Below are 25,821 nucleotides of genomic sequence, written 5' to 3'. Positions count from 1 at the left end.
AAAAATGAGATTTTTTTTGAAAAAGTTTTTAAGTTGAAAATTAAGAGAAATAATTTTAAATTTTTGTTGCATGCAATAATGTGGGATACAATTTGAAAAGAGATTTCATTGTTATCATAAAAAAAAAGAAGCGAATGTCTAATGATTCGAAAAGCCTTCATATTAAAATAAAGATATATCTCTCTTTATTGTTGACCTGATATATTATAAATATATTGTAAACAACCACCAATATCTTTGATTGACATATAACTGTGAGTTAAGGAGGAATGATGAGGGAGAGAATTTTTATTTCTTGAAGTATACTCCAAAGAAAAACCATTTGCAAGTTTCTTTTTTAATTTTTCCTTTTATATTCATAAAAAGATCTAAAAGTTTACTAAATGTATAGAACCTTTCTCAACATACGAAATATCCATTAAATCACATTAATAATTACAATATAAAACAAAATTATGAACTACACTATTTACTTTTCTTGTAACTAGTCAACCACTTGATTTGTCTCTCTATGTAAACATGAAATAATAAAATGATATAAATTTTGAATAGGCCTTCCAAGAACAAAACGCATCAAAATGATTAGAAATGGTCAAATCATTTATAGTCTTTATCAAAGAAATTGCACTTAGTTTTTTTTATGGTAGAGATCAATAGCATTGATTTGAAAAGTTACATCTATCACACCCACGCATTTAGCATGAGTTGCTAGAACAAAAAATATTCATTTGCTGGCAACTTTTCTAGTATGACGTAGCAGTGCACTTATATAAACATAAGAGGGTGCCTTTCTCTTTTTTTTTTTTTTTACGTACGGTGAGATATTAGAAAAATCTAAAAGAACACACACACACACACACATATATATATATATATATATATATATATATATATAATTTTTTTATTTTTATTTTATTATTTTTTTTAAAATACAATACTCTGCAAGTTCCTCGTAGCAATAGAAGCTGACATATCCAGAGAGATCACGGCCATGCACGTTTAATGATTCATTCATTCCCCCACGTCGATAGATATCAATAACCCACCCTGCACCAAAAAATCCACATCTAATTTTCCAAACGCGGTCGGAGAGTAGATCCACAATGGGCTTAAAAGGGTCCGGTGGATCCCACCATATCCAATCCAGCGTGCCAGAGCATTTCGAAAATAAATAAATAAATAAATAAATAAGAGAAACGGCCATAAGAGAAGACACTGCCAAGGAGAGGAGCAACCCAACGCCCCTCCGAGATCGAAATTTTTGGGGCCGGACGGAGAGCGAGAAAGAGGGGGGAGAAACCAAAAGGAGAACAAGAGCTAGCGCTCGCAGTGGCGGTGGCGAGGGTGGAGGAGAGAGAAGCCATCCCTTCCCCCAAATCCAATGCCCTAAACCCTCCACAAGAATCCTTATTCCCTAGAGAGAGAGAGAGAGAGATGGGGGGGGGAGGAGGAGAGGAGGGCGGGAGAATGGAGGAGGTGGTGGTGCACATCTACGACGTGACGAACAGCGGCTCGGAGAAGACCAACAACACCATCCTCCAGATCAATCGGATCTTCAAGGACGGCATTGGCCTTGGCGGCATCTTCCACAGCGCTGTCCAGGTCTTGCCCCTTTCTATCACGTTCTCTCCACATTTATCGTTCAATTTTATCTTTTATTGATCAGAAAAATCATCAGTTGCTTCGATTGAAATCTTCACTCTTGCTGCTATACTTTTGATTTTGATGTGAAGCGGAAAACCGGAGATTTGGGATTCGTTGCTTGAGAATCACTCTAATTTTGAATAAAGATTGAAACTTGAATCGCTTTGTTGTCAATGCACTTTCATGTCACTTGTTAGCGTGTTCGTTGGACGTTGCGGTGAATGTTTTAGCAGAAAGAATTGAATTTAGAGTAGGGTTGGATAAGTAGATAAGTTTGGAAGGTGGAGAGACTTTTGGGGAAAAAAATAGTGCCCGAATGGACTGCATTTTGTGCCATTCCGATGTGAACATTTTCTGTTGGCAGAGCAGAAGTTTTGCATGATGGTAGTGTTGCTGAAAATGATTCGAGAAGGGTGCAATGGAAATTGAGTATAAGGTAGTAAAGCCATTTCTTGTGTCATGACAGAGTATGTGATGTAGGTTTCGTATTGCTTGTGTTGCAAACATATTGCAGTTGAGCCTTTTGCCACTTGGAGACATTATCATTTCAATATAAAAGGAGAAAAAGGTTGTGGGCTCTAAATTCTGGAGGGACCTCTAAGGTGAGGAAGTTGAGGAGGTTGATTCTTAGAAACTTGCCGCAGGAGCAAGAATGGTGGTAGGAGTAAGCTCTGATGGGAGGAATAGTAGGCTTTTATGTTGCTCACAGCTCAAAAAGATGGCACAGAGAATAGGCGAGGGATGGAACAAGTGCTCAGATATCCATGGCACTTTTTAGCCATCCATTTTTCTTTGGTGCTAATTATTTTCTTTTCATGCTGACATTGGTAAAATTGGACATGAGCTTTGTTAATGTTGAACGGACCAGGCTACTGAAAGCCCAAGAAATTTTCTTATACATATTCTTTATAGTATTTTCACATTGTTGAGAAGCAGCATGTTTTTGGAGATTTTATGGTCATTTTAAGATTCTTGCTCAAGAAAACAATCTGGCATCAAGGGAATGAACATTCATTTTTCGGCCTGGGAGTATGATGAACATTCAAGGATTTAACTGCAACCTGTTTTTGTCACTCTTATGTCTTTTATGGGTCATGGAACAATTTGGACTTTGTTGGCTTATGATGGGTTTCACTCATTGTTGGGGACCCATTATTGCGATAAAAGCAAAAAAAAAATTGACCTTGTTGCACATATGCTTTGGTTGTATATATGGAAGAAGAGAAACATAATACATTTTTAATGCAGAATTAGATACAAGAGTTGTATGTAGAATTAAATCCAGTATTTGCCAAAGACTCTAGTTTTTTCTCCAGGAATCAACATTTTTAAGTGATTTTCTAATTTTCTTTTGCTGATTATCATTTTTGCTATTCTCTTGTTAGCAATTCGTGGTAACTTGATTCCTTTATCCTTCTTCTTATGCCAAGTACATTATATAGGGTTTACTAACTTACAAATGATTCTTAATTAATTTATAACCTATTGTTCTACTAACTTATTGGCTTCTTTTAATTTTTGAAACCCATCAAGTTGCTTTATTTATGTTACTCTGTACTATTTCCTACCTGACATACTAATCTGTTCACTAAAGTCAGAATAAATATCATAGTGGATGTTTAATATGAAACTACCTAAATTGGTGCCATATTATTCAGTTTGACACCATGAAATTTCAGTGACTTGTTTTGCACTTGGAAGTTAAATTTTATGCAATTATTGGAATTATGCTATTAAATTTCTTATCCTTCGGTTAATTTATGGTTACTTCTGTGCTGGCAGATTTATGGAGATGAAGAATGGTCATTTGGGTTCTGTGAATACGGCAGTGGAGTTTTTAGCTGTCCACCTCGTAGAAATCCTATGTATACCTATCGTGAATCCATTGTCCTTGGAAAGACAAACTGTTCAGTTTTCATGGTAAATCAGATCTTGAGGGAACTTAGCAGAGCATGGCCTGGAAGCTCGTATGACCTGCTATCAAGAAACTGCAACCACTTTTGCGATGCTTTCTGTGAATTGCTTGGTGTACCAAAACTTCCAGGTAACTTTTGTGTTGTCAAGTATCTGAATCTTAGGTTGCATTTGGTAGCTGGCAATCTATCTAGATTGCTGGCAATTTAAAAGAACCCCACTAGATTGCCACATTTGGTATGCTTTTTGGGCTGGTAATCTAGATTACCTCCCATGAGGTAATCTAGATTACCAAGAGGAGGGGTGGCTATCCAGATTACCTCCCATGAGGTAATCTTATAATAAAATTTTTTGACGAAACTATCTTCCTCTCCTCCACCCCTTCCCGCACGGCGCCACATATGCCTCCCCCCCAACCCGTGCCTCCCTCCCAACCCCCTCAACTCCTCCTCCGGCAGCAGGGCCACCTCCTATGTCGCCTTCGCAGCCCTTGCCGAAGACAACGTGACGGGCGGCAAGGGTACGGTGGCCAGGGCAGCGCAGGTGGCCGGGGGGACAGCGCGAGCGGTCAGGGGGCCGGGGAGGGGTGGCAGCACAATGGGCAGCCGGAGGCCTGAGGTGCGGTGGCTAGGGCAGCTCGGGCGGTCGAGGGGCCGGAGAGGGGTGGCAGCGCGGCAGGCGGTCGGGGGGGGGCAGGGGTCGGGGAGGGGTGGCAGCGCGATGGGCGGATAAGGGGCCGGGGTGCGATGGCCAGGGCAGCACGGGCGGTCGAGGGGTCAGGGTGCGGTGCCAGAGGCACGACGGGTGGGGGGGCGTAGGGGGGAGGGGGGGTCGGGGCATGGCATGCGGGGGAAGGAGAAAGGGAAAAAAATAAAAAATAGTTTAAAAATAATAATTTTTAAAATAATGAAAATAATAATAAGTATTAAAAAATAATAAATTTTTTCATATAATAATTTTTATCGTTAAAAAAATTAAATAAATAGTTTAAAAATGTTAAACTAATAATTTGATTTTAAGGGTATTTTGAAAATTTGATGTTACATTACCAGTAATCTGATTGTCATACTAAACATGTCAATCAAGATTCTCAGTAATTTTTCTGCAACATTACCTGTGTGTACCAAACACAATTATCAACATTACTGGCAATCTATCCAGATCGCAGGTAATACAGATTACTACTGTTTGGCAATGCTCCAAATGCCTCCTCAGTTCGTTCTGAAAGTTATGCTTCTGCATCCTTATTTTAGATGTTGTAAATTTTTGCATCTCTGCAGATCTGGACATGTTTCATGGTTAGAAAGATTTGCTGAGAACTAATGCATGTACATAATTATTCCTTTGGCAATGGAATTCTACCACAGTTTGTGGCCTAGTTGAGGTCATGAGTTGTTTATGTATTTTTTTGCATTTCTATTGTACATCTTGCTGTCAGTGTTGCATAGACATGGATATGAGAATTGGATTCGGATGCATGTCCAAGTGTCTGACACAATAAGAGCAAAAAAGAAGATATGGGGACAAGTTGAAAAAATAATTTTAATCAAACTATATATTTATTTTTTTGGTATTGTAGGATAGAAAAATTAGAAGATATTGTAGGTCAAGGCCTTCCCCTATATATGTTTCTGAATATCTATAAGGAAAAAGTGATACTCTGCAAAGTTATTTCAATATGTACATCTTTGACTAATATATAAAAAGGAAAAAAAAGAGTCACTTTCAACATTGTTATGGTGTGCTGAACTCATTATTGGAAGAGTTAAATTGTCTACATATTTGTAAAAGCAAGGAAAAAAAAAAAAGATTAGCATCCAAGTGACATGCATAGTGTGCTGGACGTGAGCGTCCATAAAACATATTGTGCTGTATAGATCAGCAGTTTGATTCATCTAACTCTTTTTCTCTCTAGTAGTTGGATCACCTCAACTTTATAAGGAGTAATGTGACTTCTAAAATTTTTGCTTTAACTTATTATTTCAGATAACATAATATCAATGATTTTGCTGCAGTATTATCATTTTTTTTCCTTTGGTACCCCTTATGTTGTCATGGTCATCAATTCTGCTCCGTCTATTTGGGCTTCATCATCATCATCATCATCGTCATCATCATCTCCTTTCACCCTCTCACTCACAATATTGCCCTCCAAATGTCTTCTGAGGTAGTTCATGCTATTTTCTTATTCATCACTAGCTGATAACCATTGTTCATCAAAATTGAGAATTCAAAACTCGCAATGAAAACTAAATATCCTTTTATTTCTTTATTTTTCTTAAATGTATTGCAACTCTGTCTGCCTCAGTATCAGGCAATGCTTGTTTAAGAGAGCATATGTTGATTGAAAGTTGATTTGGTGAGTGGCAACTGCTCCATCTCATTTACCTTTTAAGACTAACGAAGATCTTCCTGCACTAAAGGAAAGGAAAAAAAGGAAAACTGGACTGATGTGAGTGGATCATAAATGATTATCCATACAAAATGGGAATCTTGCTATTATTCTATCTGTCCAAGGCCGTTGCCAAGTTCTTCAGATGTCATTCACTATGTGCTTTAAGAGAGAAAATTTATGATAGAAGAATAGAGAGCAAAGTGGTTTAATTCAAGGTGTTGATTCACAAATGCCATACGATCAGGAATTGTTAAGCTGATTGATTTGTCAGTTCACCAAGTGAAGATCCAATTGAAATTATTGTGTTCGTGGCTTGAAGTATCTAGCTGTATTGTACTATTATATAATACTTGATATGTTTTAGACCAATTAACAAGGTTGAGGCTCTATTATCTTTGGAGGTTTGCTGGTGATATTCTCTGATTTAGAGGCTGTTTGAACACTGGAAGATATTATCCTGGTGACAAGATATGATTGGCTGGACTTTAAGTTTAAAGAGATGAAGCAAGAAAGGAGTTTGAGAGGAGTGATCGGCTGGATTGATCTTCTTCCTGAAATTTCAGGTTTAATAGATTCCTCTCCTGAGGTGATCTACCTTATATTCAGAAATAGGGGTTTCATGTTGACAGGCTGCCCCGATGTCTGAGAAACTCTCTCCGGCATTGTTGTTAATTGACTTCCAGCTAAGAGGATCTTGTCACCTGGTAGCATTAGTTAATGATTGCTTGTGCTTTTCTCTTTAAAAAAACTTCTAAAACAAACTTATCTACATATTTATCTGGTCAAGCAAAACCTGTTATGCACGTGTATTGGGTTTCGACTAAATCATATGCACCCGTACCCAGTTAGAGTTATAGAAGCATAATAATAACCAGTTTGTAATAAACCACATTCATGCATCTGATAAGGTTTTGGAGCTTCAAGTTTACCATGGTAGTTTGTTGCAATCATATGTTCACGCTACTGCATTCAATTAAGCAGCCAGGTTGATGCCTTAGTCTTGTAGCACTGGAGTCAATTAGTGTCAATTTCATGGAAGTTAAAAGCGGTTAAATTTGGAAAGAATCAGTTTTCATGTTGATGTGTCTCATTTCTTCTGTGCTTAAGCTATGCATTGGAACAAGGTAATATTTGATCGTAAGTGGTGGGCTTCGCATGAACTTCATATCTTGAGAGCTGATTGATGAGTTGGTGTTGTCTTTTGAGACACATCCATGGCCTGCAGTATTAAACGGTACTGGGACATGAAAATCTCCATCATAAGGCAATCTTGCTTCACTCCATCTGATCCTTATGAAGGTTGCGGCACATTTGGTTGATTGTGGTTTATGTCCATGAGGTGCAATACAATAGGGTGGTCTAAACTTTTTAGCTCCTTGTACAATTCACAAGCCCATGTAGGTTGATAACATTTACAAGAAAAAAGCAAGCTCAAATGTTCCTCCTATACATTCAGTGGAGACCAAGGCAAATAAGAGAGAGATGCATGTGTTTACAGTTTATAGCAAATTCTGAAGGGCGATTAGATTAGCTTTTGTAGCAAGGGAAAACTGATGGAGATATTCATCTAGAAGAAATAAGGCCTATAATAGAAGGTTAAAATTGGGTAATTGGATAAAGGAAGTTCAGCCGGTGCCTAGAGGCGCATAAACTACTTGGCTGAGGAGTGTATCTGAGGGAATTCTTCTTAGGTTGAGAGAAGCGAATTATTTAGAAGATAGTTTTGGCTGAAAATGTGACACCAATCTCAATTAGGGTTATGTTTAGGCTGAGACTGAAACCTGTGATTTTAGTTTCGGGAATTTCTGATGATTCTTTAAACCATATCTGGCAGTTTCTTCTCTTTGAAATTTACAGTTGGAAGTTTAATGAGTGAGACCTGATATTTATTGTGGCTGGATCTTTCATCATGATCTTATTCTTTGTAATCTTACAGGTTGGGTCAACCGGTTTGCCAATGCTGGTGATGCTGCAATGGAAGTTGCAGAAAATACGGCAACAAAGGTGGAGAATTCTTATTTTTGTAGTTGGTGTTTTGCACTTACATGAATGCCCTTCTTTGTTTATTTCCTTGTTCATGAGTGTGCTTAAATTCTCGGAATTCTGAAACTATTGTTTAAAAAAAATGTTAATATATGAAATATTTTTGAAATCTGTTTTTCAAGACATTCATTACTTTTACATATAATAACAAGTGATTTTTTTTTTCTTTTAAATCGTGGTACATCCTATTGATTTTTATACATGTGCGTATTATGCAAGAACTTGAAAAGTGTTGACATTTGTATTGGTTAGTCATAAAGATTTGTTAAAAAGCATGATATGCTTCTTTATCCATTGTGATCAGCATTACAAGTTTATTAATTTACCATTCTGTATCAGGAAACCAATTTTATTTCAAGCCTAACAAGAGATTTAACATTAAACAATACTTACATTTGTGCTCAGTGAAGTCCTTTTATGTCACATAAACTAAGGAAATCCACTAGGGGTACATGATATTTTTCTTACGATGTTAATTAAAATCCTTATATGCCTATTAAAATCATGATTGATTTGAGCCAAACCAAATCCTGAAACATTCAAGCCTGTTCTTTCTACTTGGCGATCTGCTAGCCAACTTCTGTTTCGCATTTGTCTGCATTTTTGTGTGGGAGTAGCATTTCCCATAGTGGCCTTTAACATGACTTGAACATACCGTTGCGACTTCAAGATTAAGGCTAAACTCAGTATACAAGCTCATTGTGAACAGACTTGGAAACGGAAAAGGAACTTGTGGTTTTTCTCACCCTGGGAGATTTCAAAGCTTGAATGACATGAGTTGCAAATCAGACCATTACGCTTATTTTAGCCATCTTCTGTATACAAGAGGAGCTTGCATCCAATGGGCATGATGCTTTCTCACAAATCTCTTTTGTTTACAGACATAGATCATACAACCATCTAAATAAACATCTAGGATGTTTTTGATGTAGAAAACTTCATATAAGCTTCAAAGGAGATGTACTCCCATATAGTTGAGTAAATGCCTTGCTCCCATATAGTTGAGTAAATGCCTTGCTCATGGTATAATTTGGTGGGTCAAATCATCTAGTATGTGACAACCTTCCACTGTGTAAATTTTATTGGCTCTTCCTGAACGCGGTAATCTTGTCCTTCATAAAGTGTTTCTTCACTTGGAACTGGCTTCCCTCCTGGTAGTTGTGTCCTCTAGACAAAAAGGTTACATTTAGGTGTGGACACGTCTTCAGCAGGCAAGGTGGTATATGAGAATCCACTGCAAGGGATTTGACACAATTATGATGGCTAGGCTTTAAGCAGTTTATCTGGAACATAGCTGTAACTTGTAAGCCAAGTTGCATATCTTCTAAGTGTTGCCCTTCATCCTCTTGTGCCAACCCTTCTGGGGCATTTTGAACACCTTGAACTGTTGGGGTTAACAAGTGAGCATAACCATATCAACCTGCTGGAATTCAAGTGGCATTCACTTATTATTGGCCCATTTCTTCATTCTTTTTTCAGATCTGTCCAAATATGCCATGGTAATGGCTGTTTTCCTTTTACCAATCATCTGCAAAGCTGTTGGTTGCATGGTTCACAAATTCTGTCTGCAATTTTGTAGAGCCAGTTGTTGACATTCCATGATGAAGGTGCCAGAATAGGAAATGCATTGTTCAAATTTTGTAGCAAATTTGGGCACCTGGAGTAAACTTTGCCATATCCTTTTTGTTGGCACTTATAAAATGCTTCAGAATTACTTGAGTAGTGCACTATTTGCTTGGTCTTTCCTTTTGTTAGAGGATGCTTGCAAAGAGTAAGAGCTAAACTCTCCACCCAGAACCATGATCGTATCTATGGAGGGACTTTTCTTCAAATGAACAAAATTTATTACTCATATATAAGCCACTGGCTGCTGATATTTAGGAATTAAAAATCCTTAACCAATAACCTTTGTTAATCTGTATGGGATTGGCTTGGGGATTTGACATATGATCCATCAAAGGTTGATAGTCATAGGGATGGTTAACCAGATGTCATCTCTTTGAATGGTATCTAGTTTTGGGGCTAGGCATCTTAATTAAAGAAAGGGGCTACAAGAAGGGAAACTACTTTAAATGGATAATCAATTTAAGCTCATGCAATCAAGGATTAGATAATCATAAAAATTCACATATTTTATTATTTGTTGAAAGTGTATTATCTAATTTAAAATTTTAAAAGGGTTTCTACTGTTGAAGTTTCTCATTTATTTTAAAGGTTTTGTTCCTGGAGCCCATCTCCTGGCTTTGACTTTCAGCAATTCTTGTATTGACTTTTACTTGAGTATCCTTTTCGAAGCCAGTGTCCATGTATGTGTGCATGAGTTTTTTCCCCTCATCTTTCACCAGATTTTGGCATGTGCAATGCATATGAGAAGAATAGACAGTTATGTTTTCCCGGATGATTATGTGCCATGGATAGGGAGATATGAAAGATGATTGGTTTTTATTGGGAAACTGAAAGGCCCTACCATCTTTATAAAATCATGTGAGAGGTAAACATCACTATGGGACTGGTATCGAAATCAGTAAACCTCTGGTGTCTCAAATGTCAGAATGCCCTTCCCACATGGTTCTGATCAGAAAATAACCATGAAAGGGCCAATTGACTTCTCCGAGAATTTGCTTTTATATAGAATAACATAATAGTGCATAGTGCTCCTTCAATGGGACACTTGAATGGGAGTTGTTTTAGCAATTCTTTAAATGGTAATATAGGGGACATCTCTGTCAATTCCTGTATATAGATACTCAAGAGAGATGCACCCAACGATCCTTTTTTCTCTCCCCATCTTTGATATGGTGTTTTTTCCAAGACAAAAACCACTAACAGAGTCCTTTTGTTCTAATCTTCAAAAGAGTTCGTGGGTGACTAGAGGCCTCCAATTCAAAGTGCTGAGCATACTTTGTTCATGTTCAGAAGGCCGGTATATGGCTGGTGATGGTTGCATATCTTGAGTATGCAGGTCCAGAGACCTTGGGCACCACAACGGGCTTGAACTACTCAAAGGACATGTTGCACTTACCAAAAAAAAGGACATGTTGCAGTCATGCATATGTTACCCAGGCATATATAAGTCCTCTTTTAAGCCACCTCAAATTTATTTATTTGTTAATTCCTTCATTTGCTGTTCTGGCTTATTTCTGAAACCTACATAATCCCTGAAATAGATCAGTATAAATTATGTTCATGAACGTTCTTGTAATACTTTCCATTACTGGCCTTGGCGGACTGCAAAACATTTTCTAAGCTTCCCATAAGACAAGTGAAGCTTACCATGCATGGTGTGCAGATACCATTTTCGAAACTAAATCTAATAAGCTATATGAATAAAGCATAAAAGGATTTTCTTTTTTCCTTTTGTTTCATTCAATTTTTTTCTGGTAGATTGAATTGGATTCTCAATCTTGTCTGTTCCCCATCTATTCTTGGATACAGCTGAAACAAGCAAAAACAGAAATTGTGAATGCTAGCAAACTGGCTTACAGATTCATCACTGGTGTGCCCTCAAATGCACCAGCCACACCTGAGAATCCAAGCAATTCAAACAATGCCAATCCCCATTTCCAGAGCACATGGTTCACTAATCTCATGAACAGCGTTGGAGCGAAGCCATCAAGCAGTACTTCAGAGTACCACGAGGACTCTTCTTCATCCTCGAAGTCTGAAGAGTCCTCAGCGTCAGAAGATGAACATCTGCACCAACGGCAGAAGCACACAACGAATGCAACTTAGACTGAAGCATTACATGTGAGGAGGGGGTTTGACTGCGATATGTATCAAGTGTGAAAATTCTTCAGAACTAAGACATATTGCTTGTTCATCAAGATGAAAATCCTTTTGCCTTTAAATTGATTTACATGGCTACTTTAACTAAAAGTACAGTTGTTCCAACAAACTACCTTAACACAAAGATTCATTCAGATGCATCATTTCTGATAAGAATGTGACAGTTGTGGCAATGCCTTCAGAAGCATGGAGGTGATGGAGTGTGCAGCTGTGGTGGCTATTCTGGACTTTATCTGCCCCCGCTTTGGTATTGGCCTCCGCCTCCCTGACCTCCCATTGTTGAAAGCAGTGGCAAGAACAGTGGTGACCTTGTTGCTCATGGTGCAAAATGGAGGTAAGCAGTGTTGAGAGTCTTGCTGCCTTTGCTGGCCTACTTGGCTATGCTGTTGTCTTTGTTATTGGTCTATATATAGAGGTCTTAGAAACAGGGGCTGGTTTGTATGAGAAAGGGGTACTCTGATGGTGGTTTTCTGGTGGGAAGACATGCCAGCGAATTTTATCTGATAGTTAAGAATAGATTCCATTTTGCTCTGATTAAGGACAAAGAAAACAGGGAGCTGCCCTGATGATTCCATATCTCTCACAAGCAATCTAAGGGCATGGTTGGGTTTAAAAAGCAGTAGCATCTAGTAGGTATGATAGGTATAATCAATGAACTTATTTTTCTTCTTGATTTGCTTTGATTCTGCTCACAATTAGGGCTGGATCTTGATTAGATTTTTTTTTTTTTTCAGAATTTTTTTATTTGCAAGTTGGTTTCTCTCTTAGTAGGTTCACTTGGGGAAAATGGTTATGTGGATTGTTAATTGTTTTTTGCAAATAGCACCTTATGGGTCGTTATAATATAGGGTTTCTCACGTTAAGTGGCAGTTTTTTATTCATGAGGACCACAAAATCAGGTCACCTGGATCTTGCAACTCTGAGAAGATAGTGGTAGATCTCTAACCATTTTACCCTATTTGCCAGTGAACATAATTTAATGCACTCTTTGGATCAAGTCTCTTTTATGATTAGTAACTCTTTTGCTCTGGAAAGGTTTCCCACATGCAAACAATCTTATAATTTCTACTGGAGAAAAACTGGATTTGGGGCCAAAATATTTGCTGCAGTGGGCGGATTCAAGTTTGATGTCACATGCAAAAAGCTTTCCACTTTACATGTGAGTCATTTTTGTGGGGAGGGTGTGCCTTGATGGATGATGAGCTTGGAGGCAAGCTTTGTGAGGTTATTGTTATCGATTTTTTTTTCTTTTTCTTTTTCCTTATTTTTATCTGGTAACATATTGTTATTGTTATAGGTTATTGTTATATTTATGCCATCTGGATCTTAACCTGGTGGTTGGTACTCCATTTGGAGTTGGTTATTAAAGTCAAGGTGTAATTTTGACTCTGTTTAGTGTCATGGTTGCTATTTTGACTATGTTTCGATGAGGAGACTTGTGGTGTGGTGTGGTGTGTGGATACAGGAGAGGCTGATGATTAGATTAATTACAAGGATGTCAATTGTGGTTTGTGGGGTGGTCTGGTGATTTTGGGCACTCCATTAAACCATTTTTGATCGATGCGCTGTTCGCCATGTCTCAGAATGTGCATACATTACACTAACCCTCTCCAACATGGCAAAATCCTGGAAACATCCCACCACCACCCCCCCAACCCACACAACCGGGAAAAAAAAAAAAGAGTTGAAAGGAAGGTACGTTTACGTACCTTCACGGCTGCTTCCAGCCCGTACTAAAGAATCTTAAAACCCTTTGAGATCTGCAACCCAATAGATCAGACCAAATTTTATTAGCAAAGTAAACCTTCGGAAGGAACTGAATCCAAATAACAAAATAATATCTATGTTGTATCTGGAACCAGAGTCAATGTTTGCACACAAATGAAGACAAATCCAACCTGTCATGCCTCCCGAACTCAAAGCCACAGGCCTTGTGCTCTCCAGTCCTGTCCAAAGCCCTTCCAACATGCTGCTCTAATTTAAGCTCTAATCTCTACCATATCTCAAACTCTTATCTCCCCTTTGTTTCATCTACAAAAACTAAAAGTCTAATCAGGAACCAACCTCGAAATTTCTCCCGTCCATACTGCCACATATATAACAACCACGCTTGCACATTATTTCCACACAACAAAATCTCTCTCTCTCTCTCTCTCTCTCTCTCTCTCTCTCTCTCTCTCTAATGGGGAACTCAAATGCTGACTCAAGTGAGCACTCTCTCTTGAGCAAGGGAGGGAGAAGGGGGACCAGTGAGGGGAGGCATCAACACAAGAAATGGAACTTCTTGGGAACATCATTGATCCGAAGGATGATAGGGAGTCTTCCAAGCAGATCAGCAGCTGCAAAGGAGCAAATGCATGCCTCCTCTTTTCATAGATTGGCTTCTTGCTGATACTTTAAGAATGCAGTCTGGTTCCATTGCTTCCAAGCGTTTGTTTTTTAGTTTTTCCTCCTCCCTTTGCAATAGAGGATGTTTAGATGCATCCAGCAAAAACTTCTTACAACGTTAACATTTTGGTGCAGCGAAGTCGCAGCCAACAATAGTTAGCTTGAAGATGTTTGTTTGGTGTAAAATCTTGTAATGCTGTTGCCAAAGATGCTTTCTTGTAATGCCATTGCAAAATCAGTGGTTAACCCCCTTGGATGGCCAGCCAAGTAAAATGGATCACTTTTGTTGGTAGTGGCGTTCTTTCAGGCAACGAACATCAGCCAATTACCAGTCCATATCTAAGAAAATTCTAAGCGGTAATAGTTTGAACAAGAATCAAGTGGAGCCTAGTTGGATGTCCCCATAGACATTTACAACAATCATGTAGACAACTAAGAGATGGATGCTGGATTCCCCCCTTGAAAGGTGATTTCAGTCATCCTGGTCTTCTTTGGAAACGTGTGATGGGAGGTTTCCTTGATTGGAAAATTTCTCTCTTCCACTGCCAATTTTTCTAAAGCATGGGCCATATGTGATTTATTGCATTAGTAATTTGTCTGTGCATCCAAACTAGGGCTCTATCCAGTCAATAGGGCTTGATTGAAAAATGAAAGAGAGATCGTTGAATTCGTGGTGTATGACAGGGTTGTAGATAGCTTCGAGTTGGTTTTTTTTTTTTTTTCCTTTTTTTTTAATGCATAAGTATGAGGAAATGTAATTCTATTAATCTCTATCAAAAGAACTATAATATGATAGCATATAACTTCATAAATTCTACCTCAAATGGAATTAACCACTTAATAATCCACTTTAGGAATGAAGGCTAGCTATGTAACCTAATGGTAATATGGTATGCCTCCCATGAGTACTAAGGCAGTAGTTTATTGAAGCTACAGGGATTAAAAAAAGAACCCCTGGGGTTAGGGGTAAATGTGGTATGGATATTATTTATTTGGATTTGTTTTCACATTCGAATCAATCTGAATATGGATAGAAATTTGAGGATCCGATTAATATCTATATTCATATCTATCAAATAAAAATGGATATGTATATCGATAGATAACTATCCGATCCATATCCAAATATCTAAATCAATAGATAATCTCATATAATTTTATATAACACTTATTAATTTTTTTAAAAAATATACAACCATATAAACATGTTATTAATTTGATTTATCATCTATTTAGTAATATTTTTGATTCTATAGTCATAAAATTTAATTATTTAAATTATATCTGTAATTATATTTATACTTCTTGTATCCGAATTGTATCTATATCCGTTTAAAATAAATATAAATATAAATTTTTACATCGAATAATTTTCATATATATATATTTGTATTCGATAAATGAAACAAACATGGATATAGATATGTTGGTATCTAATCCGTATCCGATCCGATTTCAGCTTTACTTGGGATCCTATCATGAAATTGCTCTTATTGGTTCAAACAAAACTACAATATGTTGAAAAATTTAGATAAAATGGTGTCCATACACCTTTCAAGATGATTCAAATTTCATCCTTAAAAGAGGGGCTGGAAAGTAAGCTCAGGATGTCATCTTTGCAGTGCAAGGCTGGAATCAATTGACCATTTGTTCATACAAAAATTATTTGGTCTCCAATGAAACCTTGTCTCAAGCTGACAGGTTGTTGGTCTTCTAAGTTCCATGATGTATGGACTAATTGAGGACGCAAGAAGATCAATGGGTTGCTTCAAAAAGCTTGCGATCATCTAATAATGGCTCTTTTTTGGCAGATTTGGCAGGAATAGAATACGAGAATTTTCGTTCGAACCAAAGCCTCTCTACCACAATTCTCCAAAAAACACTCCAAACCTTTAGAAAATCTGTGCTCAGTTAAAACAGCAGACAGTTACAAAGAACTTTAGGCAATGCTGTCCACGTTTGTGCCAAATTTCTAGCAGTGATTCCACTCTTGCCGGTTGCCAGCTTGCACGTCATTTTAGTTGTCTGAGAAATTTTTTGTGCATCGTTGGTGGTGTAGAAAATTCGATGCGAAGTGCATCATTTTATGTGATTGGTCCACGTAACCATCGCTTTTCAATGCGCATTTAATGCTTCCAGTTCCGTTTTATTATTTGAAAATTTTGAATGATGAAAATATCTTTATTTTTTGAAAAAAATTATGACATCTTATATCCATATTATGACATCATGTGTACAGTAAGTCATGTCATAATTTTTTTCAAAAAATAGAAATATTTTCGTCATTCAAAATTTTTAAACAAAAAAATGAAACTGTAGGTATTAAATGCGTATTAGAAAGTGATTGGATAAAAATGTCCCTTCTATATTATGATATTTTAGATCATATTATGACATCCTGAACCATATTATGACATCCTGCATGAAGGAAGTCATAATTTGACGCAGGATATCATAATATACCACAGAATGTCATAATTTTTTAAACCATATTATGATATCCTAAATATAGAAAGTTATAATATGCTATAAGATATTATAATTTTTTATATAAAAAAAATATATTTTTGTCATATAAAATTTTTAAACGAAAAAATGAATCTATATGCATTAAATGTACATTGGAAAATGATAGCTACATAGATCAATACATAAAGCAGTGCACTCTACGTCGGATTTTCTACACCACGGTGCACAAAAAACTTCCCCTAATTGTTTTATAACTCCAAGTCCTTTGTAAATACTCCCAACCTGTAAACATTCTCACATCCATAATGACTCTGATTTCCGATCAATAAATCGTGAGGAAATGTCTCACTTCCTCCATTATTTATTTACAAAAAAAAAAGATAATTCAAAATTCAGCACTTATTGCTGCATCATTTTAAAATGTTTTACTAAGTCAAGAAAGAGCGAATAGCTTAGCTATCTTCCTGGCGGTGGATCTTCTACAATCCAAGCTGTAGAAAAATTTTCTCATTGGCGACTAAACTGTAGAGGTCCAATCTCAACGATAGACAATCCATCATATACTGCATGATATCTACGAATGAAGCTTACGTTTTTATAATCCATCTTATCGCAAACCACACTCTATTACAGCTGTTGCACGATAGATAGATTGTGATTGAGATTGAACCTCTTCAGCCTAGTCCATTGAACTCAAAAAGCCTTGCAAATTTCGGCTAACCGACCGAATCACCTTATCCTAAATAATATTCAATTTGCCAAACGATAGCGTAAAGACCACTCCAACTACCGTGGACAACTTTGAGCAAAATTAAAAGGTGGCCTGAAACAAGGCGCAATCTATGTCACTTGATTTAGAAAAGTACTGAAGAAATCTAACCAATAAACCGACACCAACCCATCATCTCCAGTTCACCACCCTGAGACAGAACCATGTCGGAGAGTTTTCTGAGAGCTCGGTGGAAGTTAGCAGGACTCCTATAAGAGTCAACTCTAGAGTTCATCTCAGATCCATACTTTGTATCCTTCTGTCTTTTTCTTTGGGTTGGAAGACAGCTTTTTATGTGTGCCCACAGCTCATAAGTCATGGGATAAATTGCTTTGCCTTCATTCTTACCTTGATGTAGCCTATAACCACACGGTTCCTTCTGTCACAGAGCTGGCTCTTACTTTGTTGCTCACAAGTAATGAGTTGTAGAAAATATGACATAATTTATATTTTATTATCTTAGTGTTTTAATTAGATTAGTAGCTATTTCAGCCGGTGCCTAGGGTATAAGATGAATTTGTCTTGATCATTAGTTCGTCTGCCAAAATTTGCAGTCCGGTCAATTACCTTGTTCGCTGATAGACAAATATGATTTTATTCTTGATTCCGGTGAACTGTTTAATTTACAAGATATGTAATTATGTTTTTAATAAATAAATGTAGATTATTAAAGATTAAGTTATATGACTAATCGCACTGGATAAACATTATAGGATTCTTCAACATGTCTTCCATGCTAATTTGTGAATATTTTTATTTCTAATTTTGATGGATGTATACATAGTCATCTAAATTACCTCATTCATCCTTTTTATTGAAAAAAAAAGGGGATTACAGACCATTTTATTGACAGATTTGGATGATAGCTAACGAGAAAACCTATTTCATCGTTATAACATTGTCAGGTGTGTAGGGTACCAACCGATGTTTTAGACTAAAAGAACCCAGGATGATGTTATGCTTTATAAGTAAGAAACGAATGTGAAAACGAGCTGGGGCACCGTGTCATTCACTCGCCATGACTTGGGATGATATCATGCTTTCAATAGGATTTGGGAGTTTAAGAAGTATTTACAACAGGGCTTCTGTAGCTCATTTATTTCCTCCTTTAAAAAATCCAGTGTGCTTATTAATTTACTGGTGGTTGGATATTAACAATCTAAATATATATTCCCAACTTCATCCTGAATTTGATGAGCTTCTTACTATCTTAGTTCTTATTTTACTAAAACATAACATTATAGATAATGTATTAAAATTATTTAAAACTAAATTTATAAAAAAATTATTCATAAAACTAATTTTATTCTCATATATATATATAGAGAGAGAGAGAGAGGGGGAGGGGGGGCTAGAATCAGATTGATCGTATTTAGACTTAAATCTGATCAGATCAAAAGTCTATAATATGGATCTTACGTCAATGATTCAAACCATTAAATATGATGCAGTATTTTAAAACCGCTTGCATACAAAAAAAAATCATATAATTTGGAGACCCCTGGCTTTTATATCAAATAGTCAAAAATTAGATAGTGTAAATAAAATTGATTTAGATATATTTTTTGATCACTTGATGCATGGATTAGAGATTTTCAAATGATATGATTTTTGATGTGCAAATAGTTTTGAGATAATAGATCACATCCAATGATTTATATTATTGATATAAAATTTTTATTATCTAATTTTAATCTGATCGAATCTAAATTTAAATTCGATCGATTTTATTTTTATCCAACTCTACCTCATACATGTACACGGGTGTGTATCCGATCTTTTATTTTTTTTTATATATTATTCAATTATTTAATATTTAAAACTTCCAAGTAACCCGGACATAACGGTTGCCGCGTTCCAACTATTTAAGCAACACCTAGAGTTTCGTGCACAAGAGGAAGCAAGAAGAACCTTTGATCATCCTTACCTTAAAAAATGGACGCAACTCCACCACCCTCCTCTTCCACCACTCCCACTCCTAAACCTCCTCTAAATCCCTTCCACCTCCTCCTCCTCCTCCTCTCTTCCTTCCCTCTCCTTTCTCTCGCCACCTTCGTCCCCGCCGACAACTACCTCCTCGCCTGCGGCGCCACCACCTCCGTCGATGCCGCTGACGGCCGCCTCTTCCTCCCCGACTCCTCCGCGGCCCCCGCGTCCCTCTCCGCCCACCATTCCTCCGCTCTCTCCTCCCCCTCCCCCTCCTCCCTCTCCCCCCTCCTTCACTCCGCCCGCCTCTTCCACCACCCTTCCTCGTACTCCTTTCCCCTCTCCCCCTCCTCCTCCTCCGCCGGCCTTGTGCTCCGCCTTCACTTCCTCCCCTTCCCCCACCCTTCCTTCAACCTCTCCTCCGCTCTCTTTTCCGTCTCCGCCGCCGGCTCCCCGCTCCTCCTCCACTTCTCCCCCCTCGCTCCCCCCTCCTCAAAGAATTCTTCCTCAAACCCCCCATCTCCTCCCCCTTCCTCCTTCTCCTCTCCTTCTCCCCCTCCTCCTTCGCCTTCGTCAACGCCATCGAGCTCTTCTCCGCCCCCGCCAACCTCATCCCCGATGATGCCACCCCCCTCCCTCTCTCCCCTCCTTCCCCTGCCCCCCTTCTATCCCGCCACTCCCTCGAAACCCTCCTCCGCATCAATGTCGGCGGCCCCACCGTCACCCCGGCAAATGACACCCTCTGGAGGACCTGGAATCCTGATTCGCCATTCCTCACCACGCCGTCTCTTGCCAAAGTTGCCACCTTTACTGGCCAAATCAACTACCCCGATGGTGGCGCCACCCGTGAGAGTGCCCCCGAGACAGTTTACGACACTGCCCGTCAGATGAACAGGGTTAATTCATCCAATTCCTCGTCGCCTTCTCCTTCTTTCAACATTTCTTGGGTTTTCCCAGTATCGAATTCGGTTAATGGCTATATTGTCCGGCTGCATTTCTGCGATATAGTTAGTAAAGCACTGAATGATCTCTACTTTGATGTGTATATCAATGGCTACTCTGCTTACAAGGATTTAGACCTTTCGGCGCTGGCCGGCTTTATGCTGGCTTCCCCTTACTACATGGACTTTGTAGTTATGAATTCGAGTGATTCGGGGAGCATTCGGGTGCGTGTAGGGCCATCGGAGCGCAGCCTTCCGTCAAAGGTCAATGCCATACTTAATGGGGTGGAGATTATGAAGATAAGAGGTGTTGTTCCATTCCCAAGGGAGGAGAAGAGGAAGAAGTATCTTGCAATTGTACTAGTTTCTGTTCTAATTGGTACCTTATTTTTGATCAGTGTCTTGATTGTGCTGATTGTGGTAATGTTGAGATGTAGGAAGCCAAGGAATGAGAGACCTGCATCACAGGAGGCTGTGACTTGGTCGCCATTGCCGGTTTTTACTGGGAGCTCGTATAGTAGATCGACAGAACTAACCAATGCTTCACCTGTTCTTAATCTTCGACTCAAGATACCTTTCTCTGAAATTCTTCTGGCTACCAACAATTTTGATGAGAATGCTCAAATTGGGTCCGGCGGATTTGGAAAAGTGTATAAAGGAGTGCTAAGAGATGGCACTAAAGTTGCAGTGAAGAGGGGTGTGCAGGGGTCTCGGCAGGGACTTGGGGAGTTTCAGACTGAAATTGTGGTTCTCTCCAAGATCAGGCATCGACACCTTGTTTCACTGATTGGCTACTGCGAGGAGCAGTCAGAGATGATATTGGTTTATGAGTTTATGGAGAAGGGTCCATTAAGAGATCATCTTTATGGATTGAGCCATCCATGTTTGTCTTGGAAGCAACGGCTCGAGATTTGTATTGGTTCTGCAAGAGGCCTCCATTACCTCCACACAGGTTCTGCTCAGGGAATTATTCATCGTGATGTTAAGTCTTCGAATATTTTGCTGGATGAAAACTATGCTGCTAAGGTTGCTGATTTTGGTCTTTCAAAGTTAGGTTCTCAAATCAGTCAGACTCATGTGAGCACTGGGGTCAAAGGAAGCTTTGGATATCTGGATCCTGAATATTTCAAGACGCAGCAGCTTACAGATAAGTCTGATGTGTATTCTTTTGGTGTTGTTCTTCTTGAAGTCCTATGTGCCAGACCTGTCATTGATCAATCCCTTCCATGGGAGCAGGTAAACTTAGCTGAATGGGCTATGTTGTGGCAAAAAAAGGGGCAACTTGGACGAGTTATCGATCCCTCACTGAAGGGCAAGATTGATTGTAGGTCACTGAGTAAATTTGGAGAGACTGTGGAGAAGTGTTTGGCTCCGTATGGAATTGATAGGCCCACCATGGGCGATGTACTCTGGAATTTGGAGTGTGTTTTACAACTTCATGAGAAAGCAATGCATGGAGAACAGTTTGGTGATGGTACAAATGGTTCTTTGGATGTTGCATCACTGAATGTTAGGCAGGATCCCTCAATCTCTGTGACAGCTGGGAGAGAGAATAGCATTGCAGAAGCAAAAAAGGATAATTCAGAGGTGACAACAGGCAAAGTGTTCTCCCAACTGTTTACTGATGATGGAAGATAATCTCAAGGTTCTTTTGTGAATTACATTTGTACTTGAATTGAGATTCTTGAACTGAAAGTTTTTGGAAGGGTGGGTGAAATGGAATTCCATCAGCCATTCTACTTTTGTTCTATGTTTTTATCTGTTTGTCTGTATTACATTAGTTTATCAATAGGGAAATTTTCAGCTCTCCATTTGTATTTAGTACACATCATTATTCTGTTGTATCTCAGTACACATTGTCAGTATCCTGTTGTATCTCATGATCCGTTCTTTCATTTATAGAACAAAGTCTGTGTTTATGTCTAAGATGTATTCATTTAATTGTCGTTATTGTATTTAGTCTAAAATTGGAAGGTTATATTGGTGTGTTTCAGCGTGTGATGTCCTCAAGGTTTGTAATCATATATTGTGAAAGTTTACTCATACACTGTCGACTTCAGCTCTTTTAACTTTTCTAGAAAAAGATAACTTGATTTTAGTGTGCCAGTGAAGCTCATGGAATCTATTTGGGTTCAGCTAATGAACCCTTCCTCGTTATGTAGATTGTTTTTATGTTCACAAAATAAATGTTATTAATGTGGATGAGGATTGGTAAAACTGTAAGGTTAGCTCCATTGTTGTCTGGGTATCATGTGTTCAAACACAGAAATAGCGTCTTCATATATGGGGGTGAGGTTGTGTACCTCTGACCTTCTCAAGATCTTGCATTGGCAGAAGCCTTATGTACTGCGCCACTCTTTTTAGAACAAATGCTATTTATATAAAAACTTATCAGATTTTATAGGAACTATTTCTCCTTCAACAAGAAATTTTGATGTGACTATCATTTTACACTTAGTAATCCAATCCTCGAGATCATTAGTCTATAAGTCAGGTTCCGAGTTTCTCCGAAAAATAAAATAAGAATGTGAAGTTTAAGCTAACTCATAACTATTTTTAAGCAAGAAGTTAACTCGTAAGTAAACTAAGTGTTTAAGTAAGTTGATCATATATGTTGGTCATCTATGATTCACCATGCACAAGGGTGACTAAACAATTGCGCCCCTACAGCTTCAAAATTTTTTCATTGGTCATCAAACCTATCATTTTATTTATAGTAGGCAAAGCAGTAATTTTCTTTGCCATTGATGTCTAACAAAATAGACTATTTTATCAAGAAATATTCAAATTAACTACAAATAACACTCTCGCATGGTACCACTATGCAATTCTATGTGAGTTTGTCCTAGAGCCAAAGGAAGTCCATGGAATAGCTCAGTTGTGAACTGAGTGAAGGAGCATCCAGCGGGGCCGTATATGGAACTACTTGAGACCATAGAAAGTTTTCCAAAGTATAAAATGTTGCAGAAAAAAAGACTAAATTAAGTGCTTTCGAGAAACTGATTTGGATGAACCGTTAGGTGGAATATCTGGACGTTGTGGCTTCTAAGCACTGGAGTAGGAAAAGAAAGAGCTTTATTATTCATTTTGGTGTCCCAATTTGGCTTATTAGGCAAATTATTTAAGACACAAAAGGTGCTTTTTTTGCAAAAAAAAAAAAGGCTTTGGGGTGGGCCATATTTGCTAGCAACTCCAGCATCAATAATACAGCCGATATATTTGACAACAAATCTATGAGTTGCACCAATTCCTCTTTGCCACCACCAGACAAGAAAAATATTAATTTACACATTACAAAAATCATAAAGCATTACTCTATTTGATAATATTAAAAACTATCGTCAGTATAATTCTTTTAACAGACACATTTATCCATATTTTACGATTTTGTTCCAGCTCCGTTTCCTTTTTCTTTTTTCCTTCGCTGAACGGTTTCAGCTCATTGATTGCAAAGTTTTTAACGTTTAGTAGTTGGAAACTTGAAACTTCTAATTTAAGTAGCATATCCATTTTAAAAGCCTGTACCAATTCTAAATCCCGAATAATTTTATTCATTTTTTTTATATATAAATATATATTTTGTGATCCGCATCTAAGTTCAGTCCCTCACATGCTCTTGCTTTTGGCAACTAAATTTTAACAAATAACCATCTCAATCTAAAATAGCTTCAGGTGATGGCAGGAATAAATAGATTAAGCATCCACCGTCCCTCACAAAGCTCTCCTCCTCCCTTTCCAATTCTGAAAGCTTGAATGCACTTCCCTGTGCATAAGGCATCGGTATAGACTCTTGCATCACCTCCTATCAGTCTGTCTTCCATTGCATATGAACGTGCAAGAAGGGAGAACAATTAGATAGAGAGAGTGTGTGAAACAGTAGCATTAAGAACAAATATAACTCCGGTTCCATCGTCGATAGTAACTTATTATAGAACAGGCTAATCAAAGAATCTCATGTAAGTTGTGTACAGGACTGGTGCAATTACAGTCTCTACACCAATGCCTTTTGATCCAAATTTGCCTCCTCTTCAATCATACATTGTTGAATCGCTTGTAATCATCTGTAACTCTTGGTCCTTCCGTTACCAGTGCGATAATCCCAACCATCTTCTTTCTTAAGCCTTGAAAAATAATTAAAACCTAATGAATCTACTACCTTCAGCACAATATATTGGAAACTTATCCATTCTTATTCTATATTATAGTTACTGTGGAAGTATGAAAGCTTTATTACTGTTCATTTGAAAATGCTAAACGATGCTTATCAGAAACGACAACATTTTCAATAGAATCTAATCTTATGTTGCTTTCAAGAACTTGACGTCGGCATTAACTAACAGAGCAGTGGATGTTTCCCTGCCGACTATGCTCAACGTGTCATAGAATTGACTGATATGACAATGTAAAACAAAAGTGGAGGAGACAGCTGCCACTGAAACAAATGCCACCTGTTATGCATCATGGTCAAAAATTCACCACATCTATGGGCGTGCCTCCGCGTCGACTTGGCCTGCCACTGACCTTATCTTTTGCTTGCAAGGTTACGATGTGCCCCAGTTCCAAGCATGAAGCCAGACCTTCACTTAATTCTTGTGCTCCAGTGGAGGATGTTGCCTTCACATGAGGGGCGAAGAGATCTGAAATCCAAGTGCAAACAACGGTGTTTTAGGTACTCGATCAAACTAAGAGAGCTACCCAAAAGGTCAAAAGACAATGAATGACTGTAGTGAAAGAAAAGAGAAGGATGTGGCTTTCTTCAGGTCAAATCATTAGAAGTTCAGGACAGACGCCCTAGGATATCTTGTCTGCAATTAGTGTCTGTCGCTCTGGCCTGCAGAGTGGTACTTTGGACTTGGTTGTGTACTTGAGTAACGAGAAGGTGAATCATTATGATCTTAGAAGGTCCAAATAGATTCTAGTTTTGAAAGTTGAGGTGCTGCCCCAGGTGCTTAGGTCCAAGGCTGGAGTTGGATCAGATCGGCCAGCTCAGATTTCATCTTGATCTGAAATAATTTTTTGAGTTTTGAATTGAATTTAGATCTGATTTTTTTGAAAAAATACAGATTCGACCCCGATCCGAGATCGAGCCCGAGATTGATTCGAGCCTAATCGGGCCGGCCCGCATTCAAGCCCAAAAAAGATCCGTCGCTACTTAAAGCCTTCTTTGAGCTCTACCAGTACCATTTCCATCCATAGCATCATTGTCTCCTCTCCCTCCCTCTCCTTTTCCCAACCATCCCCGAAAGATGACCCTTGTGCTTCGCCTCCATCGAAGACCCCTCCTTTCAATCCCCAGTTCAACCCTCTTCCCCCATCCCATGCCTGCATCCCATCTCCTTTTCCATCCCCAAATCTCCTGTATCAATCCCCTAACAATCCCTATTTTTTCTCCTCATTGTCGCCATCGATGAAATTTTGTGAGTACGAGATGCCATCAGTGACCTAGGGCATGATCCAGGGCTGCAAGGAGTGGCTCGTCTCCCATATCATCATCTTCGACTACCGTCGTCCCCGACGAAGTCAAGCACCTTGAGCTCCCCTCTTCT

General features: G+C 38.4%; 1 non-coding gene and 1 pseudogene across 1 annotated transcript; both read left to right on the top strand.

Annotated features, from left to right (window-relative positions):
* Nucleotides 1-1,214: 1,214 nt before the first annotated feature.
* On the top strand, nt 1,215-13,201 carry LOC105054964 (uncharacterized). Its single transcript, XR_012135850.1, has 5 exons — nt 1,215-1,602; nt 3,427-3,688; nt 7,890-7,957; nt 11,432-11,743; nt 11,918-13,201. It is a non-coding gene; the product is annotated as an uncharacterized protein (transcript).
* A 6,109-nt stretch (nt 13,202-19,310) lies between these two features.
* On the top strand, nt 19,311-22,201 carry LOC105054999 (probable receptor-like protein kinase At5g24010; annotated as a pseudogene).
* The last annotated feature ends 3,620 nt before the right edge of the window (nt 22,202-25,821 follow it).

This window comes from Elaeis guineensis, chromosome 12 (assembly GCF_000442705.2).
Source record: "Elaeis guineensis isolate ETL-2024a chromosome 12, EG11, whole genome shotgun sequence".
In the NCBI taxonomy this organism is placed as follows: domain Eukaryota; kingdom Viridiplantae; phylum Streptophyta; class Magnoliopsida; order Arecales; family Arecaceae; genus Elaeis; species Elaeis guineensis.
This window is presented reverse-complemented; position numbering and strand designations above follow the sequence as displayed.